The 14322-nt window shown below is 33.9% G+C and overlaps 2 long non-coding RNA genes across 2 annotated transcripts in view; one reads left to right on the top strand and one right to left on the bottom strand.

The window, feature by feature from the left end:
• The window catches only part of LOC132805119 (uncharacterized), a 283618-nt gene that overhangs the window by 43711 nt on the left and 225585 nt on the right, over positions 1–14322 (bottom strand). The window lies entirely within an intron of this gene.
• On the top strand, positions 9543–10289 carry LOC125421386 (uncharacterized). Its single transcript, XR_007239709.2, has 2 exons — positions 9543–9704; positions 9858–10289. It is a non-coding gene; the product is annotated as an uncharacterized LOC125421386 (long non-coding RNA).

The following is a 14322-nucleotide window of genomic DNA, read 5'->3' as shown; positions in this document are numbered from 1 at the left end:
GGAAGCTAAGTCCTCGCTACATTGGACCATATGAGATAGTAGAGAGGATAGGTCCAGTGGCTTTCAAGGTTGACTTGCTGGAGGGGCTTTCTCGAGTTCATGATATTTTTAACATCTCCATGTTTCTCAAGTATATCTCAGATCCATTACATGTGTTGGAGACACCGAAGATTGAGTTGAGGGACGAGAAGAGAAAAGGCTTCACAGCCAGTGCATATTTTAGGAAGAGAAGAGAAAAGGCTTCACAATAAGACTATACCTTTGGTGAAGGTTCTTTGGAGAAATCACCTTGTCGAAGAGATGACTTGGGCGAAAGAATCAAATGCAGAGTTAGTATCCTCACCTCTTCCAAAACTAAGGTATGAATTTCGTGGACTAAATTTCTTTAAAGGGGGTAGGTTGTAACACCCCATACCAAAAATACACATGATTAAACAAGTTTGACCAAGTTGACTAAGTTTGACCAAGTGAACAATATGTGGATCCGAGTTGACTTTTTCGATAGCCAATTTTTTTGGTTTGATTGAGGTATCATTGTATAGATATTATCGATACGCGTTCATAGACTAGCGGCACGTCAAGTTTTGAGTTATGGATAAAAAGTTATGGTTCTAAGAAGTTTTAAGCATAAGTTTTATATCAGTGTCCAAAGCAGTCCTCAGTTTTTGTCTGTTAGTGATCTTAGGGTCTATATAAGCCTTGGTAAGCATGTCAAACAGGAACAAAAGCACAAAATACCCATTTCATCTCCAAAACCTGAGATATTCTCCCCCCTAGACCCATGGGTTCGAATTGGATCGTTTCGACCCGTTTACCATCGAACCGGGTCATTGCCGTTTTGCCCATTTCCAGCCAACCACCACTTACACGCACCAGCAAAGTAGAAAGATCACTTAAAGGTGAGCTCATCTGTGAAATTTCACGGTGATCGGTGGCCGCACGAGCCCAGATCGGGCCAGCGAAGTCCGCGGCGGTCGGCGAGGTGGGTTGCCAGATTTTCTCGATTTTTGGCTATTTCAGGCCAACCCATACACCTTTTCCACTATTTTTGACCACTCTGAACTCATTCATGTGGTTATGTTTCCTAGATTCCTCACCATTTGGGAGATACGATGACTTGAAGTTCGACTGAAGCTTCAACCGAGTCTTCCGGCCACTAGAGGAAAATTTGGACCAAGGTGAGGATACTGTAGGTTCCTTATCTCTTGGGCTTTCCGTCAATATAAAGTTTGTGAATTTTGGAGGTCGTTTGATAATTTTTCTATTTTTGGGTTAATTAGTTAATTTTCGGATAAGTTAGGACTGTGTTTCACCAAAATTGGTCAAATTGGTTAAAATTGGAGTTGGATTAGTGAAATTGGATATTATTAGGACCCATTAGGTGGTTCAAGTTTTGGGTGTCGGGTCTTAAGGGTATGCGGTATAATTGGACTGTTCGGTGTCCACATTATGTAATTTTATAGTACGATAAATTACATCAAGACATTTGGGATATACAAATGTCTTTGGTTTAGTTATTTGGTGCTTGAAGAATATTTTATTAGATTACAGGCACTCGAGTTGAGCTTGGAGGTAATCCTGTAGAGGAGCAGGAGTGAGTATCTGCAGTACTGTGAGTGGTTATAATTTTAAAAATATTTTTGGTATATAGTATAATATGTGGTTTGAATATTTTATTTATACCTATCGTTTGATTTGAATGTTCATTTTATGGATATACGAGAATCTGCTTTTACCTATATGTGTTATCATTTTATATGATTTTTGTCAATATTTTAAATGTTTGGTGATTCTAATGAGTTCATGAATGAACTTGTGGTATTTAAATATTTTGGTATTTGAATTTAGGTTTTAAATCACTTTGGAAAATAATTGAATTGAGAAAGCATATTGAAAATTATATGATTTTAAGCATGTTCAAATATTTTATAAATTTTTAGATGCTTAAAATCTGTTTATGGTGAATATATTTCACTGTGATATTTTTTATTTTTGTATGAAATGATGATTTGAGATTTTTGAAATATTTGAATAAGCGGTGGAATTTAAATATTAAATTATGATTTAGGATACAGTATCGATTGAGGATATTGTATCGGTTAGTTTTAAATTGATGTACCATGTAATGCCAATATCTTGGATCAGTATTATATTATATTATATTACAGCGCACTTGGTTTTTGCCATGATATCGTGAGGTTAGGCTCAGCCTATAGGATATTATTGCCACGGACCGTGAGGTCGGATTTATGTCATAGTTATTATTGCCACGGTATCATGAGGTTGGACTCTGTCCATAGGATATTATTGCCATGGACCGTGAGGTTGGGTTTATCCCATAGGTTATTATTGCTACGGTACCGTGAGGTTGGGCTTGGCCCACAGGATATTATTGCCACAGACTGTGAGGTGGGGTATGTCCTGATAATTTACTATTCCCATGATACCTTTCGGATATTGAGAGTCGTAAGATGGGGTTATCCCATGGTTTACAGATTGGTACATCGTATGATATATTGTATATGTTTGAATATATTGTTGATTTATAAATATTGTGGTGATTTCTACATTTTCATATTTACCTCGTGGAACTGTGGTTATAAAATTTTATGCTTGTAAATTACATCATATTCATGGTATTGTGTAATATTATATTGATCGTTCATTTCGTTCCTTTGAGTATCGAATTTTTATGAGATTAAATTGGGATACAAGTTTGGATTTTGTGAAATGATTTTTAAATGGACAACTTTTCAAAAGAGCAAAACGAGAGGTCTTGAGAGAAATATTTTTTGCGGAAATAAATTATTATTTTCATATTATACTATGCCACTCACTGAAATTTCCTTATCTCACGTTTTATTGTTTTAAATTTGTTCCCCTAGGCCCAGGCAGCTAGTAGCAGTTTACCTCCCGCACAGCTTATCTCTTAGTCCTTCCACGACAGCAGCCGTATTTATCTTTCCTTTATCTATTGTTATCTTCTGGAATTATTTATTACTTATTTGTACTTCTACACTTCATTGACACTCTTAGAATGCCCTGGTTTTAATTATGAGACTAAGTAAAGACCATGATACTTATGTGCGTAGCTATGACCTTTAGTACAGTAGGCCGGTTGTAAACTTTATACTGTTGTGGATTTATTTTTATATTTATATTTTGAGGTATTATTGCTAATGTTGGTATTCGGTTGTCCACGTTTCAAGTGGAGTTCTATTGAATATTCTTAGGAATTGTCCAGTGAGACTTCACCAGACAGGACTCCATAGGAGATCTTAGGAGGGTTCTCGGGTGAGTCCTATCACGGATGGTCCGCATACAGACGTATCCAAAATCGATGTTTTTTGAATGAAAATATCGATTTTACTGTACATAGTACACATCGACTTTGAATGCGGTACATATCGTAGAATTCCCATATATATATATATATGATAATATTCTTTATTTTACTTGAAGCATATATGGTCACAAACGCTGACACATGTATAAAGACTTGTACCCAAAATACTTTTCACACAAATATAGTATAGGTTAAATTAGATATTAAGAAGGGACCACCAAAATAAGTATATATTATATATTTGTATATATATAACTGATTTATTTATCTTGTCTCATAACAATATGATCAATTTAGTCGAGGGGGCTGGGGTGGCTGGTATTGGTCCCCCAGAATTACTAAAGAAAAAAACAAAAAAAAAAAGGGAAAAAAATGAGGATACATTAATATATAGATATTAATTTTGTGGCAGCTGGGTTGCAACAATATTTTTCGAAAACAAAAGGTTATAGGAAAAAATGCCAAAAATGCACAAAGAACTTGAATCTAGTGGCTAGCAAGGGCTAGATGTGATGTAGGTAAGATATTAGAAAATGACTAGTAAGGCCTACATGTCATGTGATGTAGGTAAGATATTGGACAATGACTAGCAAGGGCTAGATGTGATGACAAACAAGTTTTGCACTTCAAATCCAAAGTACTTTTTCTATCAACGAAATTAAGGTGACCTTTAAATGCATGTATGATTTTAGGCAAACGATGTGTTTTTCTAGCTCGTTCATTTGTGTCGGCAAAAATTAATTTATACTCATATCATAGCAGTGAAAAAATCAATTTATATATGTATAAAATTATTGATTATTTTATACGTATATATATAAGGTCATATAAATATATACTATATAAAAAACAATACTACAAATATTATCTAATTCACCAACATAACTATTAAGGATATACATGTCATTATTTGATTGGTTTATACTTAATACAATTTCCCCTTTTAAAAGTTCACTTATCAATTTTTAAATTATATTAATATGTTAACCAATCAAAAAATACCATGTATGTACTCTTAGTAATTATAGCATTACTCTTATATAAATAACCATCTCCAATTTCTAAATATGATATTTATATAAACATAAAAAAAAAAGGGTCGAAAAGGTAAAGTAGAAGATGATGTACAAGCACAGTTTCCTTCGACAATAATTTCCAATTCAAATGGTCATACACAAAAAAAATAATAATTAACTAGTTGTAAATGAAAAGATTTAAAATGTACTATTTTAAATATAAGATCAATAGTGTATCATATATGCTAAAACTAGAAGATATAACTTAGCATGTTGTATGAATTGCCACTATACGGGGCAAATATTATTGGCTTGTATAGAAGATCAATTTTTATGCCACAAAAAGCATGTGAGTGGATAGAGAATGACATAGCAGATGCAAAGACATCGTACGTAAATAAAACGTTGAAAAATTAAAGTAAAAGATAATGTACAAACACTATTTCTTAGGATGATAATTTCAAATTCAAATGGTCATATACACAATAAAATAGTAATCAACTAGTTGCAAATGAAAATATTCAAAATGCAATATTTTACATATGACGTCAACAGTGTACCATGCTAAAACTGGAGGACATAACATAGCATGTTGTAATTGCCACTATATGCAACAAATATTTTTGGCAGCAAATATTTTTTATGAAGTCCTACATCGGTTGAAAAGGGGGAATGAAGCATGGCTTATAAGCATATGGATACATTTCTCTTGTGACACATTCTCATAAGGGAAAGTAAAACCGTGAGGGGTAGGATTAGGCTCACCACCTAGCTTTCAAAGCGTACAATATCTCGGTTGGGCCTGGGAGGCCCGGGCCAATGGGACTAGCAGGTGAAGAGGTGGGACCCCTAACCACTGAGTCACGTTTTGACAAAACCTTGAGGGTTGGGTTGTAAGAAGATTCCCCAGGACCAAAGAGGACAATATCGCATGCCGGTGGTTTAGGCTGTTACAGATAGTATCATAGCCAGTACCTAGATCGGTGTGCCAGCGAGGATGCTGGGCCTCAAGGGAGGAAGATTATGAAGTCCCACATCGATTGGAAAAGGGAACGAAGCATGACTTATAAGCGTGTGGATACCCTTCCCTTACGACGCGTTCCCATGAAAGAAAGGAAAGTAAAACTGTGAGGGGTACGATTAGGCTCACCACCTAGCTTCCAAAGCGGACAATATCTCGATTGGGCCTGGGAGGCCCGAGGGGCTTGGAAGCCCATGCCAGTGGGACTAGTAGGCAGGGATTGGAAGATGATTCCCCCTAACTATTGCGAGGCCTTCCCATGAGGGAAAGTAAAACCGTGAGGGATAGGATTGGACTCACCACCTAGCTTCCAAAGTGGACAATATCGTGATTGGGCCTAGAAGGCTCGGGCCAGTGGGACTGGCAGGCGAAGGGGTGGGATCCTGAACCATTACGACGTGTTTTGACAAAACCTTGAGGGCTGGATTGTAAGAAGATTTCTCAGACCCAAAGAGGACAATATCGCATACGAGTGGTCTGGGCTGTTACATTTTTTGCTTGTATTGTATATTAATATGTTTTGCCACAAAAAACATGAGTAGATAGAGTATGATATAGCAGCTGGTATAAGATGCATGTTATGTTTTTTTTTTTTTTTCATTTACAATAATGGCCACTTTATATTTTTTATAAAGACAAAAAAGGTGAGGAAGAGAGAATATTCGTGTGCTGGATATTCAACCCACGAACATGAAGATATACAGCTTTAAAAGAGCAACAGCAGCCATGAAAAAAAAAAAAGCATATATAAGTGGCTCTGGTGATACACATATATATATATATATTGTCTGACTTACATAAAAAAAAATGATAATTTTAATATCAAAATCGTATGATAGTTTTAACTTCATATTTTTCTTTATTAATCTTGGATCATATCAAAAATTAAGATTTAAATTTTGAAATGTTAACAAATATTTATTTAATGGCATACTAAAATCTTAATTAAGAAAAATAAATTATATTGGAATTTGATGATTAAATCTAAATTTTTAATATAATCCGAAAATTGAAAAAAAAAAGTTTTGACATTACACTTGATTTGAGTTTTGGTAGTGTATATATATATATTTATATATGTATGTATACCAAACTTTCATTTTTTTCCTGATGTGTAACGTATGAGTTGGTTTTTGGATGAAGACAAACAAGGCATTTAAGTTTTATTTTTTAATCAATAAAAAATATTTTGATGTGTAATTGTTTAGCCATATATGATTACCTCCAAGTCCGTGTTCTTACCATATCAAATTGCACATTGCACATCATATATACTCATAGACATAATTATTTGCTTTTCTATTAATATATTGTACAAGGTTACCCTATATTATTTATGTATAATGTTAAAAATGAGCACTTTAATTATAACATTAGCAAGTGTTATGGTTGTTAGAACTATCTTCGAATTGATCAACCAGTGAGACCCATTTTTAGAACTATCTTCGAATTGATCAACCTACTACTTTTATAATGGCAGACATATGGATGTGGATGTTAAAATTTGAAACTTACTTGATTTATGTGTTAATCTTTTATTATTATTTTTTTTAAAATGTTATAATATTAAAAATATAATATTGAAAAGTAAACCTGCAGGCATGGCTTTAATGCATCTCAAGACTCGGCACGGCGACGCTTTCAGTTGAGGCATTGGAAAACTGCCTCGAGGCGTCCAAAACAAGATGTTATATGGAATTTATTTGTGAAGTGTTGGAAAGGGGAACGAAGCATGGCTAAGCATGTGGATACATTTTCCTTGTAGATGCATTTTAAACCCTTGAGGGTTGAGTTGTAAAAGGATTCTCCAGGCCCAAAGAGGACAATATCTGCATGCGGGTGGTCCGGGCTATGCTGTTACAAATGGTATCAGAGCCAGTATCCAGATCGGTGTGCCAGCGAGGACACTGGGCTCCAAGGGGGTATCAGAGCCAGTATCCAGATCGGTGTGCCATCGAGTACACTGGGCCCCAAGAGGGGAGGATTGTGAAGTCCCACATCGGTTGGGGGTATCAGAGCCAGTATCCAGATCGGTGTGCCATCGAGTACACTGGGCCCCAAGAGGGGAGGATTGTGAAGTCCCACATCGGTTGGAAGGCCCCAAGAGGGGAGGATTGTGAAGTCCCACATCGGTTGAAAAGGGGAACGAAGCATGACTTATAAGCATGTAGATACATTTCCCTTGCAGATGCGTTTTAAACCCTTGAGGGATGGGTTGTAAGAGGATTCCCCAAACCCAAAGAGGACAATATCTGCATGAGGGTGGTCTGGGATGGGTTGTAAGAGGATTCCCCACACATAAAGAGGACAATATCTACATGCGGATGGTCTGGGCTGGACTGTTACATTATTTATCATTCTCATTCAAGTAGCCGGCCTTACACTTTAATAGTAAACCTTTACCCAATATACCCAACCCACCTTTACAACCCACCTTTACATAACGTAGAAAAGATTGATTAAGGCCATATAAAAAAAAAAAAAATGGATCCACAGTCCACACTAAGTGCTCTTCCAAATCTTAAAATATAATATTTACATATAATAAATTATAAGTTTCTTACTTACAGTTTAATAAAAGCGAACTAATAGTATACAATTGTTTTAAAAAATGCATCATTTTAATATTTATTTATTTGTAATAAAAAACTAATGAAGTATAATGTGTTTTAAGTATGTTAATTCCAATAATTTTTAAATATATTTAATATTTTATATATTACTTTTTATATCACGGAAAAGTATATATCGAAACGCAGGTGTATGCCTCAGCCTTATAAACAATGGAACACCTCATTTTATGCTTTTGTTTTTTAAAACATTGCCTATAAGTATAAACAATTAAATTTATATAACATCACCTAGATTACATTTTTAATATAAACATGAACATATATTTTGAAATTACACATAAAACTAAGAGAAATGATAAGGGAATATTTACGAGTGAATAGGCGATCAGAATTTAATTGGAATTGTTTGAGAGAATGAGACAAATACAAGAGAGAGATTCGATTCTTTCATGACAAAATACAGAAGATGTATGGTTGCATGATGATGAGGCTGGTTTCTTATTTCAAAATACATATAGAAGACAGAACAAAAAAGCATGAGCTGTGGGCAGGGTTATTTTAATTTTTTATTTTTTTTTCCATATATGTATTTAAAGAGCTAAAAGACACTCCAAATGAAAAGGAAAATAGTATCTGTATATTTTTTTAACTGATTCCAAAAACTTATCATATTAAACTTTATAATATTTTCCATAGAAAAAAGGTCAAATAGTGTATCATTAAAAATAAAACATAGTTATATATATATATATATATATATAACATAATTAGGCTCTTAACAAGCCAATATGATAGTTTTATATCATAATATTTTTAACTTTAAATTATTTTAAAATGTAAGATTTAAAAATGCATTTATGATTCATCGATTTTGATAAATTTTATTTTTTTTAAATTGAATTTTAATATATCAATATAATTATATTTGATTATTAATTAATTTTTAAAATTTTAATTTTTGATATAATTTAAAAGTTAATAAAAGAAGAATCATGGCCAAAATCAACACTCCACCTGATTATATATATAAATAAGTTGTTCGAAAAAAGAGTAATTTTCTAAAAATAAAAAAAAAAAGGAAAAGAAAGAAAGAAATAAAGAAAGAAAGATTAAATATCTTTTTTGTGGTTTGAGTGCGAACCGCCTTCATCCCTGCAAAGAAAGAAAGAAAGAAAGATTAAATATCTTTTTTGCGGTTTGAGTGCGAACCGCCTAAATCCCTGTAGCTCCTCATGATTTGAAAATGGAAAGATAAAAAGACCATGTTTATACATATATTTAAACCACTTGTTGAAATTTGGTAGAGAGAGAAAGTTGACGTTTTGGAAGAGAAGGAGAGTAGAGAAAGGCTAAATTGTTGAGTAAACATGTCTACTGCGACCCTCAACAAGTAAATAGTTTGTTAGATGGACAAAAATCAGGTGGTTTTTGGACCACATTTCGTCACAAAGTCGCTAAAATCTTTTTATTGAAATTTAAAGAAGCGGCAAAATTTGTCCCTCTATTCAAATTTCAACAATTGGCAAATATTGGCTGATCATATTTTAAGGAGCACGATTTCAGCGGCCACATCGGTGAAGCCCCGTGCCCCAAACAGATTCAGAACGGCCAGTGGGCTGCTTTCCTCCATGTGGCCGGATCATCCGCTGCCGTTTTGTACCGCGGCCTCAACTACGATAAAAGTGGTGGAGAAGAATATGTCTGGTTGCACGCTTGGTACAATGTCCCCCAGCGACCACAGAAAATTCGTAAGTAGCTTCTTCCTCTGCCAACCTCATATGGTAATATTAATTCATTCCTATATACCTTAATTAATTATCCATAAATTCATTTATTTATTTATTTATTTAAGCTTTTTATAGTATTAATTAATTGAATCTAATTGTTATTGTTATATATAGGTTTACACTGAGATTCGAAAACCTGGGCATTACGATGCTGCTGATATTTGGGACTGGGTCCACCCCTTGATCAAATGTGATTCTTACAAGGACACTTCGTTTGGATGCTACTCAGATGCGTCCATTACCCAAAACAACCCTTACAAATATTCTGGAACAATGACCTTTCAGTTCATCCCTTGATTCACTTCCATGCAATATTATATATATATATATAAAATAAACTATATATATTGACAATCATGCCGATATATATGGATACCCCTATTACGTCTGTCTGTCTGTGTATCTTTAAGATTAAGGCTGCAATTGCAAATGCACTGTGCATGCAGCATTAATTTTTTATAGGCTTGGCTATGTACTCTTGTGCTATATCTTGCTGGGATTATTTCTCTGCAAGAAGTTAATATATTATCACAATAATGTTTTGTATACTTGCCTGTGGTCTCTATGGATATAGATATACATACAATAGTCACCAACTTATTAAGTAATAACAAGAGCATGCCAGATATATTATACGTGGGTAATAAGACTAGGTCTTATCACCTACAGGTAATGCAATTGTCAATATAATCTATTACACTAAACACAGAAAAAATAAAAAGTAATAATAATAATGATAACAAGAAATGAGAAAAGAACCTTGAAAATCCATGAGCATTCATAATTAAACCAGGGCAAATGCCACGCTTAGAAAAAGGGAAATCTTCCTACTGGAAATGATTCCACAAACACCTTTTTGTCAATGTCTGCTACTAAATTTATCAAAAACCTATGCAAAAATTAAATTACAAAAAAGTCAACACAAAATAAAAGAAACATAAAAAGAATCAACAGATGATGCCAAAATTAAACCCGCTTACCTCGTGTCTACGAGTATGACGAATTAAGTTATTTGATGCACATATTAATTATTATTTTTGTCAGTAAAAAGAGCCACTTTGTCTACCACACTGGATTCCCCTATGGGACCTTTAAAATTCTGAGGAGCAAACTTGAAATCGCTGAATTTGGAAATAAAGGATAAGAAACTTATTGAACGTTTCTGTACTCACTGGATACAGGAATGGCAGGTAAGCAAATGATGTCAACAGAAATATATTGAATAGTTATGCAAGAAACCAAAAGCTGACCCATCATTAATTTTTTTTTTTTTTTTTTTTTTGGTTAAAGAAACTGCATTAAGCACAAAAGGAGGGAAAGGAACCAGATAGAACACTGATTACCTACCAATACAAAAAACTTCCTCAGAGAGGATTTGGGAAACTAGAGCAGCAGGACAATTACAATGAAAATCATAAGAGCAAAATAAAATGTTATCCTTCAAGGCACACTTATTTGATGCACAAATGAGAACATTCATACAGCATAAAACCACACGAAACTGAATATTACATATATCAGAGAATTAAAAGAATAGGAAAGGAAAAAAGGAAAATTGTGCATCCAAATTACAGTGCCAAGATACACAAACAGAGTAAACAACATAACCTCACAAAATGAAACAGTGTCAAGTGACATACCACCACAAAAAGCAAACAGATTACAAAACTGATGCGTTTTCTTCAGTTATATACCTGCATCTTTTCGGCATCATTTCCTGTTCTGTTGGGTCTGGTTATCCTGTCTTGAGTGTTGATGGCTAAAAGCCTGTCCATTGGAGAAAATACCAGGATAAGATAATTAAAAAATTAAAAATAGAGATAAAATATATCATAAATCCTTTAGTTAGTACTACAACAAAAGCTGTACAGAGTACAGAACCTGGCAAATGGCTTAAGAAGCACTTAAACAAGAAGAATGAAATCACCACGACACAAACAATGATGATGTTGTTTACCTTTTCATGACAATACATCGACCAAATCCACCATCAAGAGATGTCTTTGTTCATCACTACTGCATCCTCTGTTAAAAAACTCTTTACCAAAAAATAAATAAATAAATAAATTGTTGTTATTCGCTTCTCTCTTCTGACTGCGTACAAGCTTCTCAGTTTTCGCCATGTATGGGTCTCCAAACTTAAAATTAAAAACCCATTGAAATATTAATTTCTTCTTTCTTTTAACTGCTTACCTGCGTCTTCGAGTTAATATGCACTTCAAATCAATTTGTGTTTTTGTCAATATGCTAGCCAAAGAAAGTATGTGGGTTTCAATTATCAAAGAACAAGCCATTCAGATTCAACGTTACATGAAAGAAATTAAAATTTTGGTTTTTGGAATAAAAGAAAAATTGATAGAAATATAAGATATAATATTATTGAAGAATAATACTAAGAGAAGATGGAGTCAGAGGTCTAACCCACCTGAAATGGTGGTGATGGGTTTGTAGGGGCAATTGGTTTGGGATTGTGGTGGTGAAGATGAAGAAGAAGCAGAAGCTTCAATGAGAAGTGGGGTTTTGTGGGGTTTCGAAGGGTGAGAGAAAAGGGTACTGGGTTTGTGGGAAAAGAGTGGGAAAGATGATCAGAGAGTTGATATATATTTTGCCATTGTTGGAGCCTCTGGCATGATTTTCCTGCTAGAGAAGAAGAAGAAAGAGGCACTGTAAAACCAAGAATGTAAAACGCTGCGCTTACGTTTTAAGGGCTTTTAACAATTTTTTAAAAGTTTTCATTCAAGAAAATTAAAAAAAAAAAAATAGATAATCAATTTTAGGGATGAAATGAATAGCACGACCTTTTTTTTCTTTTTTCTTTTTTTTTTTTAAATGGAAGTTGTCAAAATTTAACAGGCTTTGGAAACAGAGGATACCGTTTTTCAAAAAAAAAATTTTACAATCTCTAAATAAAAAATGGATAAAAATACAAGATATTAAACTGCATTTTCTTCTAAAAATAAATAACTTCATCATCTTATCATCCTATGAGTGCACGTATAATATATATTTCATTATCATGTCTTTACTGTTTTTTTCGAAGTTTCTGTCTCTTTTCAAGTTTGAGTGCGTTTTCTGGTTCTGATGCCTGTTTGGGATGTTTCTCTCCTATGGAATTGTGTTTGAAAGGATTTAAAACATGGAAACAGAGGAATATTCGGCAATATGGAAAAACAGGGGAGGAGAACAGCTTCTCTCTTTTTCGTATATTTTATAATTCTTTACGTGTCCTTTTGTCACAAGATCTAATGCAGCCAGTAGTCTTGTTGAAAGAAAGCTGATCCCATTTGAAGTTTATGGCAAAGGCCACCACAACTAAATAGACCTATGGTAAGATTTTTTTTTTTTTTTTTTAATTATTATTATTATTATTATTATTTTTTTTTTTTTTTTTTTGTGTTTTTGAGTTTTAAAATCTCTCTCGATTTTTCTCTTCTGCTTTGGCATACTCTAATCTGCAATGTATAGGTTTGTTAGTAAGTGACATCTTTTTCTAGTAGGCGGTTAAGCCTCTTTTGATTTGGTGTTAATAATTTTACATTTAAAGTTTCCATTTTGCAAGAGAAAAATAGATTCAGGCTTATTACGAAACACATAATTAATTTCGTGCCCAATATACATAACCCAATTATTTTGACAGGGTAAGACAACAGCCTGATTCTGCAACACCAGTGACCGATGAAACTGTGAGGTAGTATTTTCCAGATAAGCAAGTAATCACCCGCAAAGACACGGCTTACTTGGCTTACAACCTGAGGGAAGCTGACAAAAAACATGAGAAGGCCGACGCGTACGTGCTCAAACTACTCAGGGAGAGGTAGAGCGGTGGAATTGCTACGTTGGTCAATATTTATAATGCCACTGGTGACACCTTAACATATTTAAAGGAGCACGATTTCAGCGGCCGCATCGGCGAAGCACCGTACCCCAAACAGATTTTGAACGGCCAGTGGCCATTGAGCTGCTAAAACTGAAGGATATATGAAATCTATTTGTGTGGCCATTTTCAATTGAATAATTACCACTGAAACAATCCCAACTCATGATGATAAAAAATTTGATTAACAAATTTAGTAAGTGCAGAATTACCTTAATATTACTGAATTATAGAATTTGTTTTTTTTATTTTATAAAAATATTTTTTTGTGCATAGAATATGACAAAGCACATGCCATAAGATGGAGGTTTTTGGGCAAAGACAAAAAAGGTGAATATTTCCAAATTAATCGGTGAGTAATCAGAGATTAGTGATCAGAATTGTAAGTCATGAAGAAAAATGCATGCAAATGCATATATGCGATGGATATTCCAGCAAATGCAAGAGTCGTGAAAGCATTGAATAGTTAATTTTGGCTCAACAGTAGTGGACATAAAAATTGGGGATTTCCCGCTTTGATACCATGATGAAGTTTCTAACCAATGGAAAACAGATAGTTGAACGATGACTCCTTGATTGACAATTAAACCTCAGATTACCAAATACAGTATATAATTAAGAAAACAGAGGTTATTGGCCATGAAAAAAATTGCGGCTAAAAAGTTTATATCGTGTGGTTAAATATTTTTATCGACAATAGACTAT

This window comes from Ziziphus jujuba, chromosome 8 (assembly GCF_031755915.1).
Source record: "Ziziphus jujuba cultivar Dongzao chromosome 8, ASM3175591v1".
Taxonomy (NCBI): Eukaryota; Viridiplantae; Streptophyta; class Magnoliopsida; order Rosales; family Rhamnaceae; genus Ziziphus; species Ziziphus jujuba.
The sequence above is the reverse complement of the archived record's forward strand: the minus strand, read 5'-3'. Positions and strand labels throughout refer to the sequence as shown.